General features: G+C 39.0%; 1 pseudogene; it reads right to left on the reverse strand.

Annotated features, from left to right (window-relative positions):
- Positions 1–763: 763 nt before the first annotated feature.
- Positions 764–25,559, reverse strand: part of LOC100338848 (securin-like) — a 137,298-nt pseudogene continuing 112,502 nt past the window's right edge.

The following is a 25,559-nucleotide window of genomic DNA, read 5'->3' on the forward strand; positions in this document are numbered from 1 at the left end:
AAAGTTATTGATGTATACTTTTTACATAATTATATCTGCATGGTTTAAGAAATTCAGCCAAATGTATATCCTATGTAACAGTACAGAAATCTCAATATAGAACATTTTCATTACCCAGAATGTCCCCTCATACACTTTGCAATCAGTGCCTGCACCCTATCATCTTATACAACTGCTGATTTCTATCAATGATAGAATTGCTAGTTTAATATGAGCTAAAAATAGAGTCATCCAGTATGCACTATTCTATCTTGTTTCTTTCACTTAAGATAAGGACTTTGAGGTTTATTTATGTTGCTTCTTACCACTGAGTACTATTTCATTGTAAGACTCTGCAATTAATTTATTCATTCACTCACTGATGGACATTTGGGTTGTTTCCAAGTTTTTGTTCTATTATGAACAAAGCTGTCATGAACATTTATGTAAAAATCTTTGTATGGGCATATGTTTTATTTCTTTTGGATTAATATCCAGGAGTGAAGTAGCTAAGTCATTAGATAAGTGTATATTTAAATTCACATGCATCTGCCAAACCGTTTTCTATGATTGTTGCATCATTTTACACTCTAAGTAGCATGCATATGTGATCTAGTTGCTCCACACACTTGACAATATTTGATGTTGTCAATCTGTCCCATTGTAACAGGTTTAATGAGTAAAAAGTAGGTTTCCTTGAGTTTTCTTTCTTGCTTTTTAAAAATATCCATTAAAGAAAGGCTTTATTAATACAAATCACAGAAACTACCTAGCAGTAAGGTATTTAAATATCCATGTCATAATACACAGGGCTGAAAGAATGCTTAAAGGAGATGACACCGATCAGATTCCCATGGAAGAGAAGACATTTTTATAGGCAAAGAGGGTCCCAGCTGTAACAGCTTTTTGAGTTCTCTCTCCTTATCAAGGATCATGAGAGCACTACATTCAAGGGGAGTTGTGCTACCTGGTGCTCTTCATGCAGGTCAAAACTCTGCAAATCTAGAGGATTGAATTAAAAGATTTTTTCTACTTCTGAATAGGTGTCATCTGAGACAGGAACAGAGGTTTTTGCTTTAACATTCTTCTTGGTCATCTTTTTGGCAAAGCTTGACTATTTTTGTTTGACGGGTCCATTCATCTTCCTGGACTTTTCTGTAGCTCTATTGACAGTTCTCAAAGCCTTTCTGGCAGCTTTGTGTAAGGCTAGTGGAGCCTCAAACCGATTGCCAACAAGTGGCTTTGAAACCACAGATCTCCCATCTAAGGCTTTCACTGACGGCCCAGACCCCAGCTTCAGCCCGTCTGATACAGTTTCCCATTAGCCAGGTGAGAGTCCTCTAGGATTTTTTTTAAGAGGCAGAGACAGAAAGACAGAAAGAGACAGAGCTCTTACGTGCTCATTCACTCCCTAAATGCCTTCAACAGCCTTGGCCAGGACAGTCAGTCAGGAACTGGGCCAGGGCCAGAGCTAAGAGCTGGGAACTCAATCTAGTCTCCCTGGTGGGTGGCAGGGACTCAATTACTTGCCTCTCAGGATGTGCACTAGCTAGAAACTGGGAGACTAAGTTGAACACTCTAATATGGGACATGGGCATCATAATCAATTATTTAACTACCAGGTCAAATTCCTGCCCCCAACATTTGTTTTATTACAAGTCTGATTACAAATTATACCAGTTTTATGTATTGTAAAGTATATGAGTATTTTATCTTCATTGTTGAAGACTATTTTGTTGGAAATAGCCAGGTGGAAACATTTTATTTTTTCTTTCAAGTACTTTAAATATGATACTTCACAGTCTGCTGGCCAAGCTAGTTTTTAATGGGAAGCCATCATCAATTCTAATGATGGCTACTTCTGTGTAATTGTGTTTTATACTATGGCTGCCTTGGAGATTTTATCTTTATTTTGGTTCAGTAATTTGATTATAATGTGATCTATTTTGATTGTTTGGGAGGTATTGAGAACCCGGATACATCCAATATGTTATATTTGGGGAAATTTTGACCATTACTTTCCTTCATTTTAATTTTTTTATGTGCACGTGTGTGCATGTATGTGTGTGTGAGAGAGGGAGAGAGAGAAACTGTTCCATTATCTGGTTCCCTCCCCCCAAAAGCCTGCAACAGCAGAGACCAACCCAGGGCCAGGACCAGAATCTGGGAATGTGATCCAGGCCTCCCATGAGGATGGCAGGAACCCAATTACTTGAGTATCACCACTGCTTCTTAGGGTCTACAAGGGTGGGAAGTTAGAGTCAGGAGCTGGAACCTCAGCACTCTGATGTTGCAAATGGATGTGCTAAACATCTGTCCCTGAACATTAGTTACACATTTTTTCTTTGTTACTAGCCTCACCTATTTCTTTTTTTTTTACTTTTATTTAATGAATATAAATTTCCAAAGTACGATTTATGGATTACAATGGCTTCCCCCACATACCGTCCCTCCCACCCACAACCCTCCCCTTTCCCACTCCCTCTCCCCTTCCATTCACATCAAGATTCATTTTCGATTATCTTAATATACAGAAGATCAGCTTAGTATACATTAAGTAAGGATTTCAACAGTTTGCTCCCACACAGAAACATAAAGTGAAAAATAATAGATGATTTTTTAAATGATAATGAAATCAGATCAGACCTATTGTCATGTTTAATCCCAGTGAGAGTCAAGTTGGGAGTTGATAATTTCTTTTTTTTTTTTTTTACAGAGGATCAGTTTAGTATACATTAAGTAAAGATTTCAACAGTTTGCACCCCCATAGAAACACAAAGTGAAATATATTGTTTGAGTACTCGTTATAGCATTAAATCTCAATACACAGCACATTAAGGACAGAGATCCTACATGAGGAGTAAGTGCACAGTGACTCCTGTTGTTGACTTTACCAATTGACACTCCTGTCTATGGCATCAGTAGTCTCCCTATGCTCCAGTCATGAGTTTCCAAGGCTATGGAAGCCCTCTGAGTTCTCTGATTCTTATCTTGTTTAGACAAGGTCATAGTCAAAGTGGAGGTTCTCTCCTCCCTTCAGAGAAAGGCACCTCCTTCTTTGAAGACCTGTTCTTTCCACTGGGATCTCACTCACAGAGATCTTTTGCCAGAGTGTCTTGGCTTTCCATGCCTGAAATACTCTCATGGGCTTTTCAGCCAGATTGGAATGCCTTTAGGGCTGATTCTGAGGCCAGAGTGCTATTTAGGACATCTGCCATTCTATGAGTCTGCTGAGTGTCTCACTTCCCATGTTGGATCACTCTCCCCTTTATTTATTCCATCGGTTAGTGTTAGCAGGTACTAGACTTGTTTATGTGCTCCCTTTGACTCTTAGTCCTTTCATTATGATCAATTGTGAACTGAAATTGATCACTTGGAATAGTGAGATGGCATTGGTACATGCCACCTTGATGGGATTGAACTGGAATCCCCTGGTATGTTTTTAACTCTATCATTTGGGGCAAGTCATCTTGAGCATGTCCCAAATTATACATCTCTTCCCTCTCTTATTCCCACTCTTATGTTTAACAGGGATCACATTTCAGTTAATTTTTAACACTTAAGAATAACTGTGTATTAATTACAGAATTAAACCAGTCATATTAAGTAGAACAGACAAAAAAAACTACTAAGAGGGATAATGTATTAAGTTGTTCATTAACAGTCAGGGCTATGCTGATCAAGTCACCGTTTCCCATAGTGTCCATTTCACTTCAGGAGGTTTCCTTTTTGGTGTTCAGTCAGTTGTCACCGATCAGGGAGAACATATGGTATTTGTCCCTTTGGGACTGGCTTACTTCACTCAGCATGATGTGTTCCAGATTCCTCCATTTTGTTGCAAATGACTGGATTTCGTTGTTTCTTACTGCGGTATAGTATTCTAAAGAGTACATATCCCATAATTTCTTTATCCAGTCTATCGTTGATGGGCATTTAGGTCGGTTCCAGGTCTTAGCTATTGTGAATTGAGCTGCAATAAACATTAGGGTGCAGACCTCTTTTTTGTTTGCCAATTTAAATTCCTTTGGGTAAATTCCAAGGAGTGGGATGGCTGGGTCAAACGGTAGGGTTATCTTCAGGTTTCTGAGGAATCTCCAGACTGACTTCCATAGAGCTTCACCTATTTCTGAATCTACAGTTACAATAGTGATTTATCTTTCAGGTCTCTGAGGTTCTGCTTGTATTTGTCAATCTCTTTTTCTCCATGTTTAGATTGGATAATATTGTTTTCTGTGTTCAAATCACTGTGTCATTATTCTGCGATCTTCAATCCACAATCTGATGTTAAGCTCACATAGAAATTATTTATTTTAATTATTGCACTTTTTATTTCTAGAAATTGAGTTTTTATATTTTCACTTTCTGTGCTAAGATTCTTTATCTTTTCACTCACTAATATCATGTTTTGCTTTAAATGCTTATTTTTTTATTTACTTAAAAGGCAGAGAGACAAAGAAAGAGATAGAGAGACAGAGATCTCCTATCGCCTAGACCACTTTCCAAATGCCCACAACAGGCAGGGATGGACCAAGCAACCATCACTGCTGCTTCCCAGGATGTGCATTAGCAAGAAGCTGGATTCTGGAGCAGAGCTGGGACTCCAACCAAAGCACCCAGTATGGGATTCAGGGGTACCAAGCAGCATCTTAACCAACATGCCAAATGTCTACACCATTCCTTTAATCATTTTAACAAATTTTCTTTAGTTGTTCCAAGGTTTTTCTGATAGCTGCTAGATAACATTTATGTGCTAAATACAAAGTCTGTATCATCAATGGGTCAATTTCTCCAGACTTTTCTCCCTTTGATTATGTGTTGCATTTTCCTATTTCTTTGCATTCCTACTATTTTTAATTGGTAGCTGATTCTATTTATGACACATTTAAAACATTTTAGATTCAGTCATCTTTATATGGAAAGGTTTTATTTCCAATAACTGGCAAATTGTCTTAAATTGTAACATTTTAGGATTATATTTTAGTAGGTAAGATTCTATGAAAATTGCATATTATTTCCCAAGCTTCTTCTACTTGGTGTAACTCAGCTTCCAAACATCATATTCTCAGAAAATTTTGTCAGGGTTTGGTTTTCGTCTGTTAGAGTAAATCCAGAATTAATTAATGAACTAATTTTTTTAAAAAAATATTTATTTATTTATTTGAAAGAGTTACACAGAGAGAGGAGAGGCAGAGAGAGAAAGAGAGAGGTCTTCCATTCACTGGTTCACTCCCTAATTGGCTGCAACAGCTGGTGCTGCGCTGATCCAAAGCCAGGAGCCAGGAGCTTCTTCAGGGTCTCCCACATGGGTGCAGTGGCCCAAGGACTTGGGCCATATTCTACTGCTTTCCCAGTCCATAGCAGAGAGCTGGATTGGAAGTGGAGCAGCCGGGTCTTGAGCCGGTGCCCATGTGGGATTCTGGCGCGTCAGGCCAGGGCATTAGCCCTCTGTGCCACAGCACCAGCCCCATGAATTAATTTGAAAGGCAGAGTGACAGAGGGGAAGGAGATTGTAGAAGTAGAGAGAGAGAGAGAGAGAGAGAGAGAGAAAGGAGGGAGACATCTTCCATTTGCCAGTTCATTTTCCAAATAGCTACAGCAGCCAGGGCTGGATCAGGCCAAAGCCAGGAACCAGGAACTCCATGGGAGTCTCCCACATGAGTGGCAGGGATGCAAGTATTTGAGCCATCATTGGATACTTTCCCAGTTGCATTGGTTATGAAGGTGGGTGGTAAATGGAAGAGTTTGGTCTCAATCAAACCAGCACTCAGATATGTGATGTGGGTGTCCCAAGCAGTGGATGAACCAGCTGGACCATAACACCAACCCTTACAGTATAGTTCTTAATCTTAAAATATAGCCTTTATGGTTTCTCTGCTCAGTGCTCAGGATATTATTGACGTGATGATGAGGGCTTTATACTTTGGTAATTCTGCCTTTCAATGTTTTCCAGAGCTGAGTGACCTCTAGTATCTCTAGTATCCATTTTCAACCTCATAGCAGCTACTGTCTAGGAAGCAGCATGGCCCTCATCTACACTTGCAGAGGTCAGTCAAGAAACCATGTAGTGGGGGCCGGCGCCGCGGCTCACTAGGCTAATCCTCCGCCTAGCGGCGCCGGCACACCGGGTTCTAGTCCCAGTCGGGGCGCCGGATTCTGTCCCGGTTGCCCCTCTTCCAGGCCAGCCCTCTGCTGTGGCCAGGGAGTGCAGTGGAGGATGGCCCAGGTGCTTGGGCCCTGCACCCCATGGGAGACCAGGAAAAGCACCTGGCTCCTGGCTCCTGCCATCGGATCCGCGGCGGCCATTGGAGGGTGAACCAACGGCAAAAGGAAGACCTTTCTCTCTGTCTCTCTCTCTCACTGTCCACTCTGCCTGTCAAAAAAAAAAAAAAAAAAAAAAAAAAAGAAACCATGTAGTGGGGCAGCTCTTTTGTCAAAGCAGGAAAACCACCCCCTGCGATGCCAGCATCCCATATATGTACCAATTCTTGTCCTAGCTGCTCCACTTATGATCCAACTCCCTGCTAATGCCTGAGAAAGCAGCAGAGGATGGCTCAAGTGTTTGGGCTCCTGCCAACTACATGGTAGACTCTGATGAACTTCCTGACTCCTGGCATTGGCCTGGCTCAGTCCTGGCCATCTGGAGAAGTGAATCATTGGATGGAAGATCTCTCTCTCTCCCGCTCTTTCACTCTCTCTAATTCTTTCCCTTTCTATGTAAATTTGAGTTCCAAATACATATATAAATCATTTTAAAGATTTATTTATTTATCTGAAAGAGTTACACAGAGAGAGAAGGAGATGCAGGGAGAGAGAGGTCTTCCATCCGCTGGCTAACTCCCCAGATGGTTGCAACAGCCGGAGCTGTGCCGATCCGAAGCCAGGAGCCAAGAGCTTCTTCTGGGTCTCCCATGTGGATGCAGGGGCCCAAGGACCTGCCCATATTCTACTGCCTTCCCAGGCCACAGCAGAGAGCTGGATCAGTAGAGCAGCTGGGATTTGAACTGAACCCCATATGGGATGCCAGCACTGCAGGCAGCGGCTTTACCCACTACCACAACGCCGGCCCCAATATAAATCATTTTTAAAAATAAAAAGAAATATTGCAGTAACTGTCTTCAGAACCCAGGGTGTCCTACCTCTGTGCAGCTTCTTTACTTGCAATACACAAGCCTGCACATTCCAGGCATTTCAAGCTCCCTAAACTCTCATTTTTGCCTTATCAGTTCAATGGGACTTCTTAAAAAAGATTTATTTATTTATTTATTTGAAAGGCAAAGTTACATATATATGTATATATGTATGTGTATATATATATATATATATAGAGAGAGAGAGAGAGAGAGAGAGAGAGATCTTCTATCCACTTATTCACTCTGCAGATGGCCGTTAAGGGCCAGGGCTGAGCCAGGCGAAAGCCAGGAGCTTCATCTTGGTCTCCAACATGGGAGGCAGAGGCCATCCTCCACTGCTTTCTTAAGCCAATAGCAGGGAGCTAGATTGAGAGTGGAGCATCTGGGCCAGAAACCAGGAACAATGTGGGATGTAGGCATCAGAGGCAGCAACTTTACCTGCTACACCACAATGACCCCAATGAGACTTCTATTCTTTGCTTTGATTCAAGTCCTCTGTACTGTTCTTGAGTATTTGTCCTCAATCATAGAGCTGTCTGTTATCCAAAGTCTAAAAATTATTGCTTTATTTATTTTGTCCAGTCTTACACAGGGAAGGCTTATTTTGGTACCAATTACTGTATCAAGATCAAAAGCATTTTTGTGTTTGTTCAATACCTTTCTTTCTGGTGGCTTCCTGCAATCATCTTGTCTCTTGTTCTGGATCTTTAATTCGTCTACTTTTAATATACTTATTGTAATTTCATAAAATTACACTTATAAGGCCTGACTTATAAAAAGAGATAGTGTTAATTATACTAAATAATAGCACCTTGAAAGTTTCATTGTTTGTATTGCTGTTTAATACTTCATTCAGGAATTATTTGTAAGATTGTTAATTATGTATTATTGAGTTTTATATTTTTTCATGTAATTAATGTATGTAGAAACTTTACTATGACATACATATGCATTTAGACACATACAGATCAAATGCTTTTCCTCATGGAACTTTTTGGCCAGTGAGTGAAGAAGACAAGTAAACAGATTATTGACACAATACTCATGTTGTTGGATTATTTAGTACAATATCTGGGAATAATAGAATAGTATTGATACTTTCCTGACTGATCTGTTGTAAATTATCCTTTAATGTGATTATTCTTGGGCATCATATTTTTCCATCAGCCTATGCTCATACTTTTGTCATTTAGAAATGTTCCTTGGTATTTGTTTATCAGCTACAAAATCAGACCCTTTAATTCTTGCTACACCAAGTAACACAACATAAACTTTTTCAGGTATAACATTTTAGACACATACACATAAATTAGCTGATTTTTAAAGAGGTATTTTAATCAAACCTTATAAATATACCATAACAATAGTAAAAGAAATAAAATGTAATTCCTTTGTTCCTTTACATAGAATAGTTAATCACCCAATAATCCAACAGAAAATACTTTCATGATTAATCCACAACTGAGAATGTTATAGCTGGTCTCTCCAAATGTATGGTGAGAGAGAAAGGTTTAAGGAGAAGCACTAAAAAACCCAGCCTTCTCTTTAGAGTTGAAATAATTCTAGTTGATAGGTTAAGTATTGACCTATAAAAGTGCAGAAAATAGGCCAGGAAAGAAGGGGTAAGCCTGGTAGAAAGAAGTTGAAGTGTGGTTGCTTTAGAGTTATAAAACTCCTATACCTGATCAAAGAAAGGAAGGCCAAAGGGCTTCTTTCATGTGCTGGAAAAGGAAGTTTCAGAACATTCTCATGAAAAATAAGCAATGAGCTTGCTAAACTGCTAACTGGGTTTCCTGGAGACATTTTCTGTCCTTTTATTACAACATCAGCAGTTTAATCATTTTTATGAGGAGAAAGAAGAGCTTGTTAAAAACTCCTGCTCTGACTTTTCTTTTTTTCCCCTCTTTCTTGCATTCTGTTCAAAATCAACCAGTAAATGAAAAACCTACACGGTAATATCTCAGCTCATTAGTGTAAAAGGAAATAGGAGACATACTGAATAATAAATAAGTAACCAATCTTAAAAATACCTGCTAATTGATGAAGTATTAAAGAGCAGTGCAAATGATGGACTTTTCGTGGTGCTATATTTAATACAATTGCAATTCATCCATAAAAACTTCATTTTAGAGGAGATGGAAAAATGGAGCTTTATATGAGAAAAAAGTGGGTTTTCAAAAATTAAATGTTCACAGGATATTCAGATGCTTAAGAAGATGGTATGAATAAAATCTCAGCGACAGAGTAGATGTTTTGCATAGCAGTTAAAACGGGTGCTTGTGATGCTTGCTTCCCCAGAGTGCTTGGGTTTGAGTCCCAGCTCTTTTTCTGATTCCAGCTTCCTGATGATGTACACTCCGGGAGGCAGCAGATGATGACTCAAGTACTTGAGTCCCTGCTACCCACGTGGGAGTCCAGGATTGAGTTCCAGACTCCTGGCTTTGGCCTGGCCCAGCCTCCACTGCTTCAAACATTTGAGGAGTGAACCAGTGAATGAGAGAACTCTTTCTGTCCATCTGTCTGCCTCTCTGTCTTTATCTCCATTTCTGTCTCTGGCTTTCAAATATATTTAAGTAAATAAATTTTAAAATTCTCAGGGTTGTGCTGCAGTAGGTTAAGCTATCCCTTGGGGAATGCCTGCCTCCCACATCAGAGTGGCAAGCTTAAGTTTCCACTCCTCTACTCTTCTGATCCAGATTCCTAGTAATGCATCTGGGATGCAGCAGTCATATGATAGCTGAAGTACTTTGGTTCCTGCCACCCACATGAGGGACCCGAATGCAGTTGCTGACTGTTGGCTTCTGGTTTTGGCTCTGCTCAGCCCTGACTGTTGCCTGTATTTGGGGAGTGAACTAGCAGATGGAAGATCTTTCTGTGTCTTTTTTTTTTAAACTTTTATTTAATGTATATAATTTTCCAAAGTACGACTTATGGATTACAATAGCTTCCCCCCCATACCGTCCCTCCCACCCACAACCCTCCCCTTTCCCACTCCCTCCCCCCTTCCATTCACATCAAGATTCATTTTCGATTATCTTAATATACAGAAGATCAGCTTAGTATACATTAAGTATGGATTTCAACAGTTTGCTCCCACACAGAAACATAAAGTGAAAAATAATAGATGATTTTTTTTAAATGATGATGAAATCAGAGCAGACCTATTGTCATGTTTAATCCCAGTGAGAGTCAAGTTGGGAATTGATAATTTCTTTTTTTTTTTCTTTTTTTTTTTTTTTTACAGAGGATCAGTTTAGTATGCATTAAGTAAAGATTTCAACAGTTTGCACCCCCATAGAAACACAAAGTGAAATATATTGTTTGAGTACTCGTTATAGCATTAAATCTCAATGCACAGCACATTAAGGACAGAGATCCTACATGAGGAGTAAGTGCACAGTGACTCCTGTTGTTGACTTTACCAATTGACACTCCTGTCTATGGCATCAGTAATCTCCCTATGCTCCAGTCATGAGTTTCCAAGGCTATGGAAGCCCTCTGAGTTCTCCGACTCTTATCTTGTTTAGACAAGGTCATAGTCAAAGTGGAGGTTCTCTCCTCCCTTCAGAGAAAGGCACCTCCTTCTTTGAAGACCTGTTCTTTCCACTGGGATCTCACTCACAGAGATCTTTTGCCAGAGTGTCTTGGCTTTCCATGCCTGAAATACTCTCATGAGCTTTTCAGCCAGCTCCAAATGCCTTTAGGGCTGATTCTGAGGCCAGAGTGCTATTTAGGACATCTGCCATTCTATGAGTCTGCTGAGTATCTCACTTCCCATGTTGGATCACTCTCCCCTTTATTTACTCCATCAGTTAGCGTTAGCAGGTACTAGACTTGTCTATGTGCTCCCTTTGACTCCCAGTCCCTTCACCATGACCAACTGTGAACTGAAACTGATCACCTGGAACAGTGAGATGGCATTGGTACATGCCACCTCGATGGGATTGAATTGGAATCCCCTGGTATGCTTCCAACTCCACCACTTGGGGCAAGTCAGCCTGAGCATGTCCCAAATTATACATCTCTTCCCTCTCCCATTCCCACCACCATGTTCAACAGGGATCACATTTCAGTTAATTTTCAACACTTAAGAATAACTGTGCATCAATTACAGATCTAAACCAGTCATATTAAGTAGAACAGATAAAAAAACTACTAAGAGGGATAATGTATTTAGTTGTTCATTAACAGTCAGGGCTATGCTGATCAAGCCACCATTTCCCATAGTGTCCACCTCACTCCAACAGGTTTCCCTCTTGGTGTTCAGTCAGTCGTCACCGATCAGGGAGAACATATGGTATTTGTCCCTTTGGGACTGGCTTACTTCACTCAGCATGATGTGTTCCAGATTCCTCCATTTTGTTGCAAATGACTGGATTTCGTTGTTTCTTACTGCGGTATAGTATTCTAAAGAGTACATATCCCATAATTTCTTTATCCAGTCTATCGTTGATGGGCATTTAGGTTGGTTCCAGGTCTTAGCTATCCTTCTCTGCCACTATGCCTTTCAAATAGATAAAATAAATCATTTAAAATTGTTTTAAATTAAGTAAAATCTCTGCAAAAAATGAGGCGGTGCGCCGGCCGCAGCGCGCCAGCCGTGGCGGCCATTGGAGGGTGAACCAACGGCAAAAGGAAGACCTTTCTCTCTGTCTCTCTCTCACTGTCCACTCTGCCTGTCAAAAAAAAAATAAAGAAATTTTAGCTTAGGGTATCTAGGTTCTTAATGCATTTCACAGAAAAACTGCATGCGCTAAATAGCAAATCTTTAGCATCATCAAAACAAACAAAAAACCTTGATAATTTCCTGATCTTTGTGGAATGGGGCATAGAAAATGGAAGAAAATGGATGTCTTCTCTCTTTGATTGCTAAGTTTCAAAAAACAATAGTATATGTGTTTATAGACAGAGCTTCCAACATCATTTGAAATGCTATGAGTGTCTGCTCAATCAAAAGAACAAAGACTCTAAAACACAACCTCTGTACATTCTTTCATTTTAAGATTGATTCTGTGTGAAAAATTATGATTTTTGGAGCCAAAATTCTTGGGTTCATATAATATCTTTGCAATTTATTTACTTAATTTCTCTGTATCTCAGTTTGTTCATTTTATTTTTATTTTTATTTATTTATTTATTTATTTTTGACAGGCAGAGTGGACAGTGAAAGAGAGAGATAGAGAGAAAGGTCTTCCTTTTGGTTCACCCTCCAATGGCCACCGCGGCTGGCGTACTGCTGCCGGCGCACCGCGCTGATCCGATGGCAGGAGCCAGGTGCTTCTCCTGGTCTCCCATGGGGTGCAGGGCCCAAGCACTTGGGCCATCCTCCACTGCCTTCCCGGGCCACAGCAAAGAGCTGGCCTGGAAGAGGGGCAACCGGGACAGAATCCGGTGCCCCGACCAGGACTAGAACCCGGTGTGCCAGCGCCGCAAGGCGGAGGATTAGCCTAGTGAGCCGTGGCGCCGGCCAGTTTGTTCATTTTGTAATTGGACAAGAAATCATATCTTCCTTTCAAGGTTGTGATGATTTAATGAAATTATTTATGTGAATACCCAGCAGAGTTTTGTAAAAAAATGGATATTTAATAAATAAAATTTGTTGCTAATCAAAATGAAAAATCCATGAAGTAGTAAACTCTGAGGTATTCATAATTGTATGCCCTAAGTGCCAGATACATAATAAACACATGATAAGTAAATATTGAATGAGTGACATAAATTACACTCTTTTTAAAATTACATGGATTTGGTCATAGCAAAGCTGGCCTTGGCTGCTGTTGGTGAATTCTATTAGAAAGCAACCAGTTTAGCCAACAACAGAGTCCTAGGTAGGAAAAAGTTACTTCTGCCTTTGTTCCTGTGTAATGCAGATGCTTACTACAATACCTAGCCACTAGAGGGCAGAGAGATAGCAATCTGGTTCTCTGTCAACGTAGCTTTTAGAATAAAATATATATATATGGTTTTGGTTCAAATTTTTTGGTATTTCTTCTTTAAATTCTTCCACCCTATCAGTAATATACAATAATATCTCTGACATGTAATATGTATCTAGAAGGATTCTTCCTGGATGCCATGATTTAATCTGTGTTTGTTCAAGACTAACAGATATAGCAGAAAAATTCAAAAAAACATTTCCTTTTTCTTTTTCTTTTGCTAAAGTGTTAGCATGTACATTTGATCATCATTGACTGGGTTATAAGTAACCATAACAATATTTACACTTCTCTTAGTCTCTTATAAGTTTGATTGCTTTCTTAGTTGAATTGAGTCCTCTAGAAGAATACAAATATAAATTTCAAAATCCCAATTTATCAATAGTTAAAATGAGAAAATTAAGGGAAAATGGTTAAATGTAAGATGTTAGTAAGTTCTGATTTTATTAAAGTATAGCGAGACCCTCATCTGAAAGGGAGCAGAGACAATTGGTAACCCTCAAGCATGTGCCCATTGTATGGACAAGTGAACTCTGGTAAACCTTAAGAAGGAGAACCAACCATCTCTGAGAATTTGAAGATTACTGTGGCGATAACAAGTGAATTTTATCTGAAATTCATGGTATTCTTACCAGAATTATGAATTTTTTTTCGGTACACTTTAAAAATACGTGACAAAATAAACATTTTCGTCTTTCTATTCTATTGACATATTGTGTGGTTACTTTTGTTTTTCTTATTTTACTTATTTGAAAGGCAGAGAGACAGAGAGAGAAACAGTTATTCATCCACTGGTTCAGTCCCCAAATGGCTGCAATGGGTGGCAGGGCCCAAGCTGTTGGGCCATATTCCACTTCTTTCCCACGTGCATTAACAGGGAAGTACAGCAGCAGAGACTCAAACCCACACTCCATATGGGATACCAATGTAGTAAGGGGCTGCTTAAGCCACTTTGCCACAATGCCAACCCCTAATTTTCTGACTATGAAGTTAACCTCAATTAATTGGAAAGTGAAATATTGTGGTGGATAAAAGATCTAGAATTAGAATCCATGCTGGTAACATTTGACCTTTGATAATATCCCTTTGTCTTTCTGTATCTCTGTTTTTTCACCTATAAAACAAGAGGGCTGAGGCTGGCGCCATGGCTCACTTGGTTAATCCTCTGCCTGAAGTGCCAGCATCCCATATGGGTGCTGGATTCTAGTCCCGGTTGCTCCTCTTCCAGTCCAACTCTCTGCTGTGGCCCGGGAAGGCAGTGGAAGATGGCCCAAGTGCTTGGGCGCCTGCACCTACGTGGGAGACCAGAAAGAAGCACATGGCTCCTGGCTTCAGATAGGTGTAGCTCCGGTCGTGGCAGCCATCTAGGGAGTGAACCAGCGGATGAAAGACCTCTCTCTCTCACTGTCTAACTCTGTCAAATAATAATATAAAATAAAACAAACAAATAAAACAACAAGAGGGCATAATCCTCAAATAATGCAACTGTAAAGTGTTGCCTTAAGTATCAAATGCTCCTTCTTGTCTACTTTCAATGTATTATATGATCTAAGAAACACAGAGACATGCAAGTTTTAAATATTTTTTAGCTTTAGGTATGTAGATTTTCTTCTTATTAGTTGCTATTCAATATGATTAATCATATTTAACAACATACATAGCCTTTTACAAAACAGTACAGAAAGTTTTGAGTACTCATCACATTTCTTAAAAAGATCAACACATTTGATATAAAAAATTTGCCAAAATGATAAAATGTTCTTTTTGACTACAATATAAGCAATAGACTTGGTAGTTTTCGATGAGTAGAAAACCTAGCTGTGTCACTTGGTTTTTAAAATTCTAGCTATTTTGGTAAGTGTCGAAGAGATTTCACAAATAAGACCAGTGTAAGCAAATAATGAAGGATAGAATTAAAAGGGAGAGAATGATCCTGCAGGGAAAGCAGGACACACAGCAGATTCATAGAATGGCAAACGCCCAAAACAGCACTCCTGCCTCAGAATCAACCCTTGGGACATTTGGATCTGACTAAAAGGTCCATGAGAGTCTCACAGGCATGGAAAGCCATGACACGGTGGCAAAAAACAATCTAAACTAAAGATCTTGGTGAACAAGACCCCAGCAGAAGGAACAGGCCATCAAGGAGAGAGGCGCCTTTTTCTGAAGGGAGGAGGGAACCTCCACTGTGATATGGCCTTGACTAAACAAGTACAGAGTTGGTGAACTCAAGGGGCTTCCATAGCCTAGACAGCTCATAGCAAGAGTCTCAGGTGATTGCTGACATCATAAATAAGAGTGCCAATTGTTAAATCAACAACGGGAGTCACTGGGTACATGCTCCCCACGTAGGATCTCTGTCCTTAATGTGTTTAACTATGAAACTCAAAAATAACACTACTAGTCGAACAATACCCTATACCTGGTTCGGTTGTGTGAGTGCAGCCTGTTGAAATCCCTGCTTAGTATATACTAAGTTGATCCTCAGTATATGAAGGTAATTGAAAATGAAACGTGATGAAGGGTGGGATGGGAGAGGGAGTGGGAGAGGGGAGGGCCACGGAGGGAGGGAGGTTGGGGGGGGGAGCCACAACAATACAAAAGTTGCATTTTATGTTCTACTTATAACTATTGGTTGAACTCTGTAATTAATACACAATTACTCTTAGGTGTTTAATTAATGCTATAAGTAGTACTCAAATAGTATTTTGCACTTTGTGTTTCAGTGTGGGTGCAAAATGTGGAAATCTTTACTTAATATGTGCTAAATCGATCTTCTGTATATAAAGATAATTGAAAATGAATCTTGATGTGAAGGGGAGGGGAGAGGGAGTGGGAGAGGGGAGCGTTGTGGGTGGGAGGGAAGTTATGGGGGGGAAGCTATTGTAATCCATAAGCTGTAATTTGGAAATTTATGTTCATTAAATAAAAATTAAAAAAAGAAAAAAATTCTAGCTATTTTATTTTAGATTTGAAGTGTGGTGGCTAGGACTTTCTCTGGTCTTTCTAAGCTATGCAATCTACACATAAGGGAAATAGAAATGACTAAGCTCATTTAGATAGGCACACAGATATCTATCAATCAGTAACCCAAGCCTTCCTGCAGAACCAGTGCAATTGGAGAAACTGACCTCTTTCATTTTAGGCTCCCTTAAGACTCAGAGGCAAATATGGAACTATTAAATGTACAAATGAATTTTGGGGCAAAGGGCAAAAACTGAAAAAATTATTTAAAAATGACTAGAAAATCGCTGTCCTCGTACAGAAGCGTGACTAATACTTTTATCACATTATTGCAAATAACTTAATTTTAATGGTTTTATTGGGACATATCTCACATTTAATAGAATTGACCAATATAAAGTGGAAAATTCATGGCTTTAGTATATTCACAGTGTTGCGCAAACATTGCCATTATGTAATCTTAGGCTTTTTTTTTTTTTTTTGTCACTGCAGAGAAAAAACCTTGTATTCATTAAATACGGAAACGCTATTCTCTCCTCCTCCTAGCCCTTGGGAGTCACTAATTGACTTTCTGTCTCCACGGATGTGCCTATTCTGGACATATCATGCCAATGGAATCATACATTCTGTGGCCTTCTTTCACTTAACACATTTTAAGCTTCATCCATGTTCAAATATGTATCAGCACATTGTTCTATTTCATTGCCAAATAATTTTCAATTGTATATATATATACATCAAGGTTTATTTATTTGTGTTGCTATGGACATGTAAATTACCTCTATTTTTACACTGTTATGAGTAATGTTACCATGCCCATTCATGTACAAATTTTTGTATATGTTTTCATTTCTCTTGGTTGTACTTAGCAGTGGAATTCCTGGTTCATAGGATAATTATTGAGTTTTAAGAATTCTTTATATATTCTGAAATAAGTGTCTTGTTGATATTGTCTTGAATATTTTTCACTTTGGATTTTTTTACATTCTTGAAAATTTCTTCTCACATTCATTGTTTAAAATTTTGATGAAGTCCATTTTATCTATTTTTCTTTTTTTGACTGTGTTTTAGTGTCATGTTCAAGACTGTTACCCAAACCAAGGTTGCATTTTTACTCCCATGTTTTATTTTAAGAATTGTGTCATTTTAGCCACTATATTTAAGTCATTGATTCAGTTTGTTAATTTTCTGTATGATATAATACAGGTATTAAGCATCATCATTCTGCATGTTGTTGTCTAATTGTCCCAGCGTCATTAGTTGAAGAGTCAGTTTTTCCCATCGAATGTTGTTGAGACATTATCAAAATGAATTTATCATAGTTGTGCTTCTTTCTACACTCTCAGTTCTATTCTAATGATCTCTCTATATATGTGTATTCCAATGATCTATATGTATATGTCTACCCTTCAGGTTGGTACCATACTTTCTTGATTATTGTAGGTTTGTATTAGTGTTTTGAAGATTTCTTTGCCTATAATGGGCCACCTAAGTTTCTGTATGAATTTTTGTTTGTTTGTTTGTTTGTTGACAGGCAGAGTGGACAGTGAGAGAGAGAGACAGAGAGAAAGGTCTTCCTTTGCCGTTGGTTCACCCTCCAATGGCCGCCGCGGCCAGCGCGCTGCGGCCGGCGCACCGCACTGATGCGATGGCAGGAGCCAGGAGCTTCTCCTGGTCTCCCATGGGGTGCAGGGCCCAAGCACCTGGGCCATCCTCCACTGCACTCCCTGGCCACAGCAGAGAGCTGGCCTGGAAGAGGGGCAGCCGGGACAGAATCCGGCGCCCCAACCAGGACTAGAACCCGGTGTGCTGGCGCCGCTAGGCAGAGGATTAGCCTAGTGAGCCGCGGCGCCGGCCCAGTTTCTGTATGAATTTTAGAATCAACTAATTTACCTCTGAAAAGACAAACTAACACACAGCTGCAATTGCATTGAATCTGTAAATCAATTTGGGGAGTATTGTCATATTAATAACATTTAAGCTTCCAATCTATGAACACAATATGTTTCTCATTTGTTTAGGTATTATTTAATTTCTTTCAATAAATAATTTTGTAAAACGAAAATTTTTCTGGGATGTTCTTTGGAAGTCATCCATCTCCTATCACACTATGACGTATCTTCCTAGCATCTTTATTGTCTCATCTTTTGGATAATATAATATACTTGAGATAGAAACATATCTGAGTTTAACACCAGCTCTGTCACTTAAGTTCTGTGGGATAATTTGTAAATCCATTCAGTTTTCTTTGTCCCAATGCCATCCTCTTTAAAATGGAAAAAAGGATCTACTTCAGGACTGCTGTAAGAAATCAATAAATATTGGAAAATGTCTGCATGGTTTCTGGGACAATGTAATCATTCAATAATTGCTACTCTCCTTGTTCCTTAGTCACATCAAAGAAATATTGGGGCTGACATTGTGGCACAGTAGGTTAAGCTGCTGTGTGCAACAAGGCATCCCACCCATATCAAAGTGCTGACTGGAGTCCCAGCCACTCCACTTTGAATCCAGCTCCCTACCAATTTACCTGGGAAATCAGTGTGTGATGGCCCAAGTGCTCAGGACAATGCCACCCCATGTGGGAGGCCTGAATAGAGCTCCTGACTTCTGGCTTCCACCTGGACCAGCCCTAAATTTTGCAGCCATTTGGGGAGTGATCCAGCAGATGAAGGATCTTGTTCTCTCTATGCCTCTCTGTCTTTCTCTGCCATTTTTCCTTTCAAATGCATAAATAAATAAATCTTTAAAGAAGAGAACTGTTTCTTTAAGGTAAATGCCAGTGGATCATGGGAGAACTAATTGCTGGCACTGTGCTACACTTCTAGGTAGTAGATGTATTAAGTTTCTTAAAATAGTCATTTCAGGGGCCAGCACTGTGGCATTGCAGGTAAAGCCACCACCTGCAGTGTCGCCATCCCATATGGGCGCCGGTTCGAGTCCCGGCTGCTTCACTTCTGATCCAGCTCTCTGCTATGACCTGGGAAAGCAGTGGAATTTGGTCCAAGCCCTTGGGCCCCTGCACCCATGTGGGAGACCTGGAAGAAGCTCCTGGTTCCTGGCTTCAGATCAGCACAGCACTGGCCATTGCGGCTAACTGGGGAGCGAACCAGAGGATGGAAGACCTCTGTTTCTCTCTCTCTGCCTCTCCTCTCTATGTGTAACTCTGACTTTCAAATAAATAAATAAATCTTTAAAAAATAGTCATATCAGTAGCTATTGGAGGTTTTAGGACATGTGTCTTTCAAATCACACACTAGAGTCCACTCCTCCATGTCTGCATTAAACATTTAATATAGGCATGATTTTGTGATGAATTCTATATAAAATATAAATAAGTCTTTGCCTAAAGTTACTGACATTGGAAATGAGAAGACTGAAAATAAAAAGCTGTCATAAAGGTATTACCTGTAAGTATATTCTCAAGAGGATTTTTCAAAATTAGTGGTATGAGGCTTCAGAGGAAGAAATGATCAAATGTGGACTTGAATGATCTGTAAGGCTTTATATAAATAAGGTAAACTTAGAGTTGGTGTTGAATAGCCTTAAGTATAAAGAGCAATGGGGAAAGAGAATGGCATGAGTAAAGGCCATGTGACAATGAAGGTTATATGTTTGTAGGTGAGGTGTCTTTCTCCATGTTAAAAAGCTTTGTGTGATTTTTTAGGCCTGACTATAAGCAATTACAAAGCAATTACAAAGGCCTGACAGGCCTCACAGAGCGAAAACTGTCTTCCTCATACCAGACTAAGTTCACAGCCAAGGAATTGAAGTCTTTGAGGGAAGTCTCAATCAACGACTTAGGCCCCCTTGGCCAGTCATGCTTTTCTTCACATATTTTCTTTCCTAGCCCTTGGATCTTCATTCTTAAGTCTCTCTGTCTGAGGCCTTGGACAGAAGTCTTCTCTAGATTCCTCTGCCAAAGATTTATTATTGAGGGGAAGAAAGGGAAAACTTTTTTTAAAGATTTATTTATTTTACTTAAAAGTCAGAGTTACACAGAGAGAAGGAGAGGGAGAGAGAGAGAGAGAAAGAGAGAGAGAGAGAGGTCTTCAATCCTCTGGTTCACTTCCCAATTGTCCGCAATGGCCAGAGCTAGGCTGATCCGAAGCCAGGATCTAGGAACTTCTTCCAGGTCTCCCACATGGGTACAGGGGCCCAAGGACTTGGGCATCTTCCACTGCTTTTCCAGGCCATAGCAGAGAGCTGGATTGGAAGTGGAGCAGCTGGGACTCGAATCGGCGCCCATATGGGATGCTGGCACTGCAGGTGGCGGATTTACCCACTACATCACAATGCCGGCCCCAGGGAAAACTTTAAAAATAATTTTCACCACTCTGATTCAGAGACCTGTACTTCTTTATTGGGAGCTTGCCCATCCTCTAACCAACCTCCTTTCCTAACTTTTGTTCAGGCTGAGATGAACTCCATGTTGGCACTGATCAACCTGACTCTCAATGTGACTACCATTCCATGGAAAAATGTGGAACACGGTGAGTCAGCATTTTCTTGGATTCTAGCTTCTTACTTATACTACTGCCGTAAGTTATTAAAGATTTAACTCTTTTGTTTTTGCTGTGTTACTTTAATCAGATTCTGTAACATGTGGCAATTCAGCAATCTCTCCATGCTCAGCTGAGCTCCTGGGAGTAGAAGTAAATAAGAAATTTTAGAGAACTGGAGGAAAAGTCATAGAGCCAAATTTATGAAAGAACAGACAGCAGAGAATCCTAGGGAGTAGGATCTAATTAACAACACTTCAGGGATTACATTCTGGATGAATCAGGTCCAAATCTTATGTTTAATATTTATACAACTTCATTCTGAGTGAAAACTCCAGACAAAATGAGTTTGGCCCAATATAGGATCACATAACCACTTTGGGTATCTTGTTTGATGGTCCACAAGATGGAGTCCAATGGAGGATTGGGTAGTTCCCCTGAGAAAAAGTCGCTACCAGAACATGAAAGGATGCTGCTAGGGAAAAAAAGACATGAATATTCTAGGGAACCAGAATTTGGATTTCAGAAACAGTGGATTCTAGTTTCTGAGGTCCATGCAGTTCATGTAGAGGTGTAGTGAAGAGATAGGAGAGGAATATCCAGGGAGTATTGTGAGGCATCTTAAAAGTGAGACTAAAAAATTGATTCTTTAGCCTTTAACCACAGGAAACCATTAAAATATTTTGTTAGTGAAACTGTGTGACAAAATTTTGATTTAGGATGATTAACCTGGTAACATAGGATAAATTGGGAAGATAAGTGGTTACAGTAAGAGTGTAAGTGAGAAGTATTATCTGCATGAGGGAAAATGAGTTCAAAGAAACTACTACACATGGTAAGGTAGATTTTTATAACTGGCCGCTTGGATGAGGAGTTGGATAATGGAAGAAGAAGCCTGGCCAAGAGATAGGTAGGGAATTGAAGAGAAATGTCTTACTTTAAGAGAAAAGAGAACTTCAGTTTTATTATCTATAAAATAAAGAGATTAGGCTATATTTCTATGGTGACTTATAACTCAATTTTCTTCATTATATGAGTCTTAAAAAAGATTCTCCTAAGGAATAATTGAGACAGAAAAGATGGCACATACTTAGTAGATACTTGGATGTGTTGTGATTTAAGCATATACCCTAACACAAACCTTCATTAAAATCAAGATAATGCATATATACATGAGCTCCAAAAGTTTCCTTGTTTCCTTTGTTTTTAGTTTTATTTTTGTGTTATAAACACTTATCATGAGATCTAAAACCCTCTTAACCATGCTTAAATATGCACAATATTGTTAAAGATTGAACTATGTTGTATGGTGGGTCTCTAAAACATATTCTTGCATAACTCAAACTTTATGTCCACTGAACAACAGCTCATTCTCCCCTCTTCTCAGCCCCTGACAAGAACTTCTCCTCTTTGCTTCTATGAGCTTGACTATTTTAGAAATACCAGGTATGTGAAATCATGTCATATTTGTCTTTTTTTGTGACTGGCTTATTTCAATTTTTAAAAAGTTATATTAAGGAAACAAATTCCATGTATTTCATATATAAAAGTTATAAGAGCAAAATGATACTTCCTGTTCTACCATTCATCCCTCCCTCACTCCCACCCTCCTTCGTTTCTTATTTTTCTTTAAATTTTTATAGACATACTTTCAATTTACTTTATGATCACAAGCTTAACCCCCCACTAAATAAAGAATTCAACAAGTAGTAAGCAGAAAAACCACTTTTCCTCAGGAGTATAAGTAAGGACTATAAAAATTAATCAAATCTCAAAATGTCAATTTTGCTCATATACTTCAATTTGTTTGTACTCTGCATATTAGTTACCGCAAACCAGTGGAAAGCATGATGTTTGTCTTTTTGGGACTGGCTTATTTCACTAGCATAAGATGCTTATTTCACTTTTAAAGACTGAATAATATCCCATTGTATGAATACACCATGCTTTATATATATATACACACACAATTATGGCTTTTATATATATATAATATATATATATGCTTTCCATTTCAATTTTTTTGGATATGTGTCTAGAAATAGAATTGCTGTATCATATGACAATTATATCTTAAAAATTTTTGAGGAACCTCCATACATAATGATTTCATTATTTTACCTTCTACCAATAGTGTACATAGGTTCCAATTTCTCCACATCCTTTATATCACTTGTTGTATTTTGTCTTTCTGATAATAGCCATTCTGATGGATATGATGTAAGATCTCTATTGTGGTTTTTATTTACGTTTACCTGATGATGAATAATGCTGAGGAACTTTTATATAACTATTGGACACTTGTTTGTGGTCTTTGGATAAATAACTAGCCAAGTCCTTTGCCCATTTTTAAATTGGATCATTTGTTTTGTTTTTGTTCTTACTATTGTGTTATACCATCTATCTCAGGGTTGTACCATATCTACTTTAGATATTAATATCTTATCAGATAAATAGTTTGAAAATAATTTCTCTCATTCTGTAGATTGGTTTTATTTACTTTGTTGTGAAGCTGATATTTAGTTCAATATGTACTATGCATATATTTTTTTCTTTGGCTACCTGTTGTTTTGGTAGCATACCCATGAAATCTGATTTACTACTGTTGATATAACTCTAAAAACATTGGAGAAGATGTATAACCCTGAGACTTGTTTATGAAATGAGAGGAAGAGGCATGGCACATGCATGTACTATACTAGCTTTTTGATGCACTGCCCTAAGTAAAAGGGATTTATGGCTTACTACAGCCAGGCTTTGTAAAATTTGGAGAAGGTACACAACTCTGTGACTTCTCTCCCATAATAGAATGAGTAAAGTTTAATGTGTGAAGCTACAGAATATGAAACACTCCCAGAATATATAACCATGCTTATTGGTGAAGTCTTCTTCCTGTCAAAGCCAGTCTGTAAAGACTGGGAATTATGGCTATTTCTTCAAATATGCAAAATCAATCAACACTAAGCTGAGAAAGAATACAAATAATCAGGAAAATAAAACACCCAAAGGAATAAAATCAATCCTGATAAATAATTTAAAATAAATAATCTTCCAGAAGCTCAGTGAGTTACAAGAGAAAACAGACAATGAAAGAAAATCAGGAAAATGATGCATGAACACAATCTCTACAAAGAAATAAGTAGCCATTAAAAAAAGAACCAAACAGAAATTGTGGATCTAATACAATAAAGTGGATTGCTTAGAAATTTTTCAGGCGAGAGAGGGAAGGCTGATATATTCAAAGTGTTTGAAGAAAATAGAACTGCTATATCAGCAGATAATGGCTCAATTACTTGGGTCTCTGTCATCCATATAGGAGACCCTGATTGAGTTCCTGGTTCCTGGCTTGGGCCTGGCCTATGGGGTGTGAACCACCAAATGAAAAACTCTCTTTCTGTCTTTCACACTGTGTCTTGCTACCTTTCAAATAAATGAATGAAGTTTTTAAGAAAGGAAAAACTGCCATTCAATAATAGTATATACAACAAAGCTAGTCTTCAAAAATGAAGGAGAGACTAAAGAAATTTTGAAACAGACAAAAGCCTAGGGAGTTCATTATCACTGTACTTGCCTTACAAGGAATGCTAAAGCAAATTCTTCACGTTAAAATGAAAAGATGCTGCACAGGAATATGAGAACACACAGAAAAGCAAAGCTCATTGGTAAAACTAAGTATGTAGATAAATATACTGCAATACTCTAATGATATATTAACCACATACATTTAGAATGAAAGGTTAAAAATGAAAATGTTAACGATTTTATGTATGGGGCAGGCATTGGAGTGCAGCAAGTTAAGCCACGACTTGCGATGCCACATCCTTTACTGGAGTGCTGATTTGAGTCCCAACTATTCTGCTTCCAATCCAGCTCCTTGCTAATGCACCTGGGAAGGCAGCAGAAGATGGTCCAAATGTTTGGGTCCCTGGCACCCAAATAGGAGATCCAGATGCAGTTCTGGGCATGTGACTTCAGCCTGGCCAAGCTCTGGATGTTGTAAGCATTTTTTTTTAATTTATTTATTTAAGAGGTAGAGTTACAGACAGTGAGAGGGAGAGACAGAAAGAAAAGTCTCCCTTCCATTGGTTCATTCCCCAAATGGCTGCAATGGCCAAGCTGTGCCAATCTGAAGCCAGGAGCCAGGTGCTTCTTCCTGGTCGCCCACGTAGTTGCAAGGGCCCAAGCACTTGGGCCACCTTCTACTGTTTTCCCAGGCCATGGCAGAGAGCTGGATTGGAAGAGAAGTAGCCAGGACTAGAACCGGTACCCATATGGGATGCTGGCGCAGCAGGTGGAAGATTAACCTACTGTGCCAAGTCGACGGCTCCATGTAGGCATACTGAATTGAAGATCTCTTTCTGTCTCTCCCCCTCTCCCCTGCCTCTCTTAATCATAGTGCCTTTCAAATAAATAAAAATCTTTAAAAAATAAAAGTAATAACCATATCTGTAAGTTTGTTAGTGGGTATGCAATATAAATGAAATTTATAAATTGTAGCATCATTAACAATGTATGGGAATGAGACATAGACAAGACACATAGAGTATTTATATGTAATTTAATTTAAGATGTTGTCAGTATGAACTGTTACAATTATAAGAAAATACCTTTAAAAATAGAAATGAATCAAAGGATATTACTACAAAAATCAGTGAAACACAAAGCAAGACAGCAAGAGAGAGAAAGAACAGAATATTTATAAGAATGACAGAAAACAATGAACAAATGATAATAGTATGTTCTTTATGAATTATTACTTTTTAAGATTTATTTATTTATTTGAAAGGAAAATTTACAGAGAGGCAGATGCAGAGAAGGAGAGAGAGTGAGAGAGAGAGAGAAAGAGAGAGAGAGTGAGGGAGAGGGAAAGAGAGAGGTTTTCCATACGCTGGTTCACTCTCCAAATGGATGCAACGGCCGGAGCTGGGTCTATCAGAAGCCAGGAGCTGGGAGTTTCTTCCGGTTCTCCCACGTGAGTGCAGGGGCCCAAGGGCTTGAGCCATCTTCTACTGATTCCCCAGGCCATAGCAGAGAGCTGAATCAGAAGT

Source organism: Oryctolagus cuniculus, chromosome X (assembly GCF_964237555.1).
Source record: "Oryctolagus cuniculus chromosome X, mOryCun1.1, whole genome shotgun sequence".
NCBI classification, from domain to species: Eukaryota; Metazoa; Chordata; class Mammalia; order Lagomorpha; family Leporidae; genus Oryctolagus; species Oryctolagus cuniculus.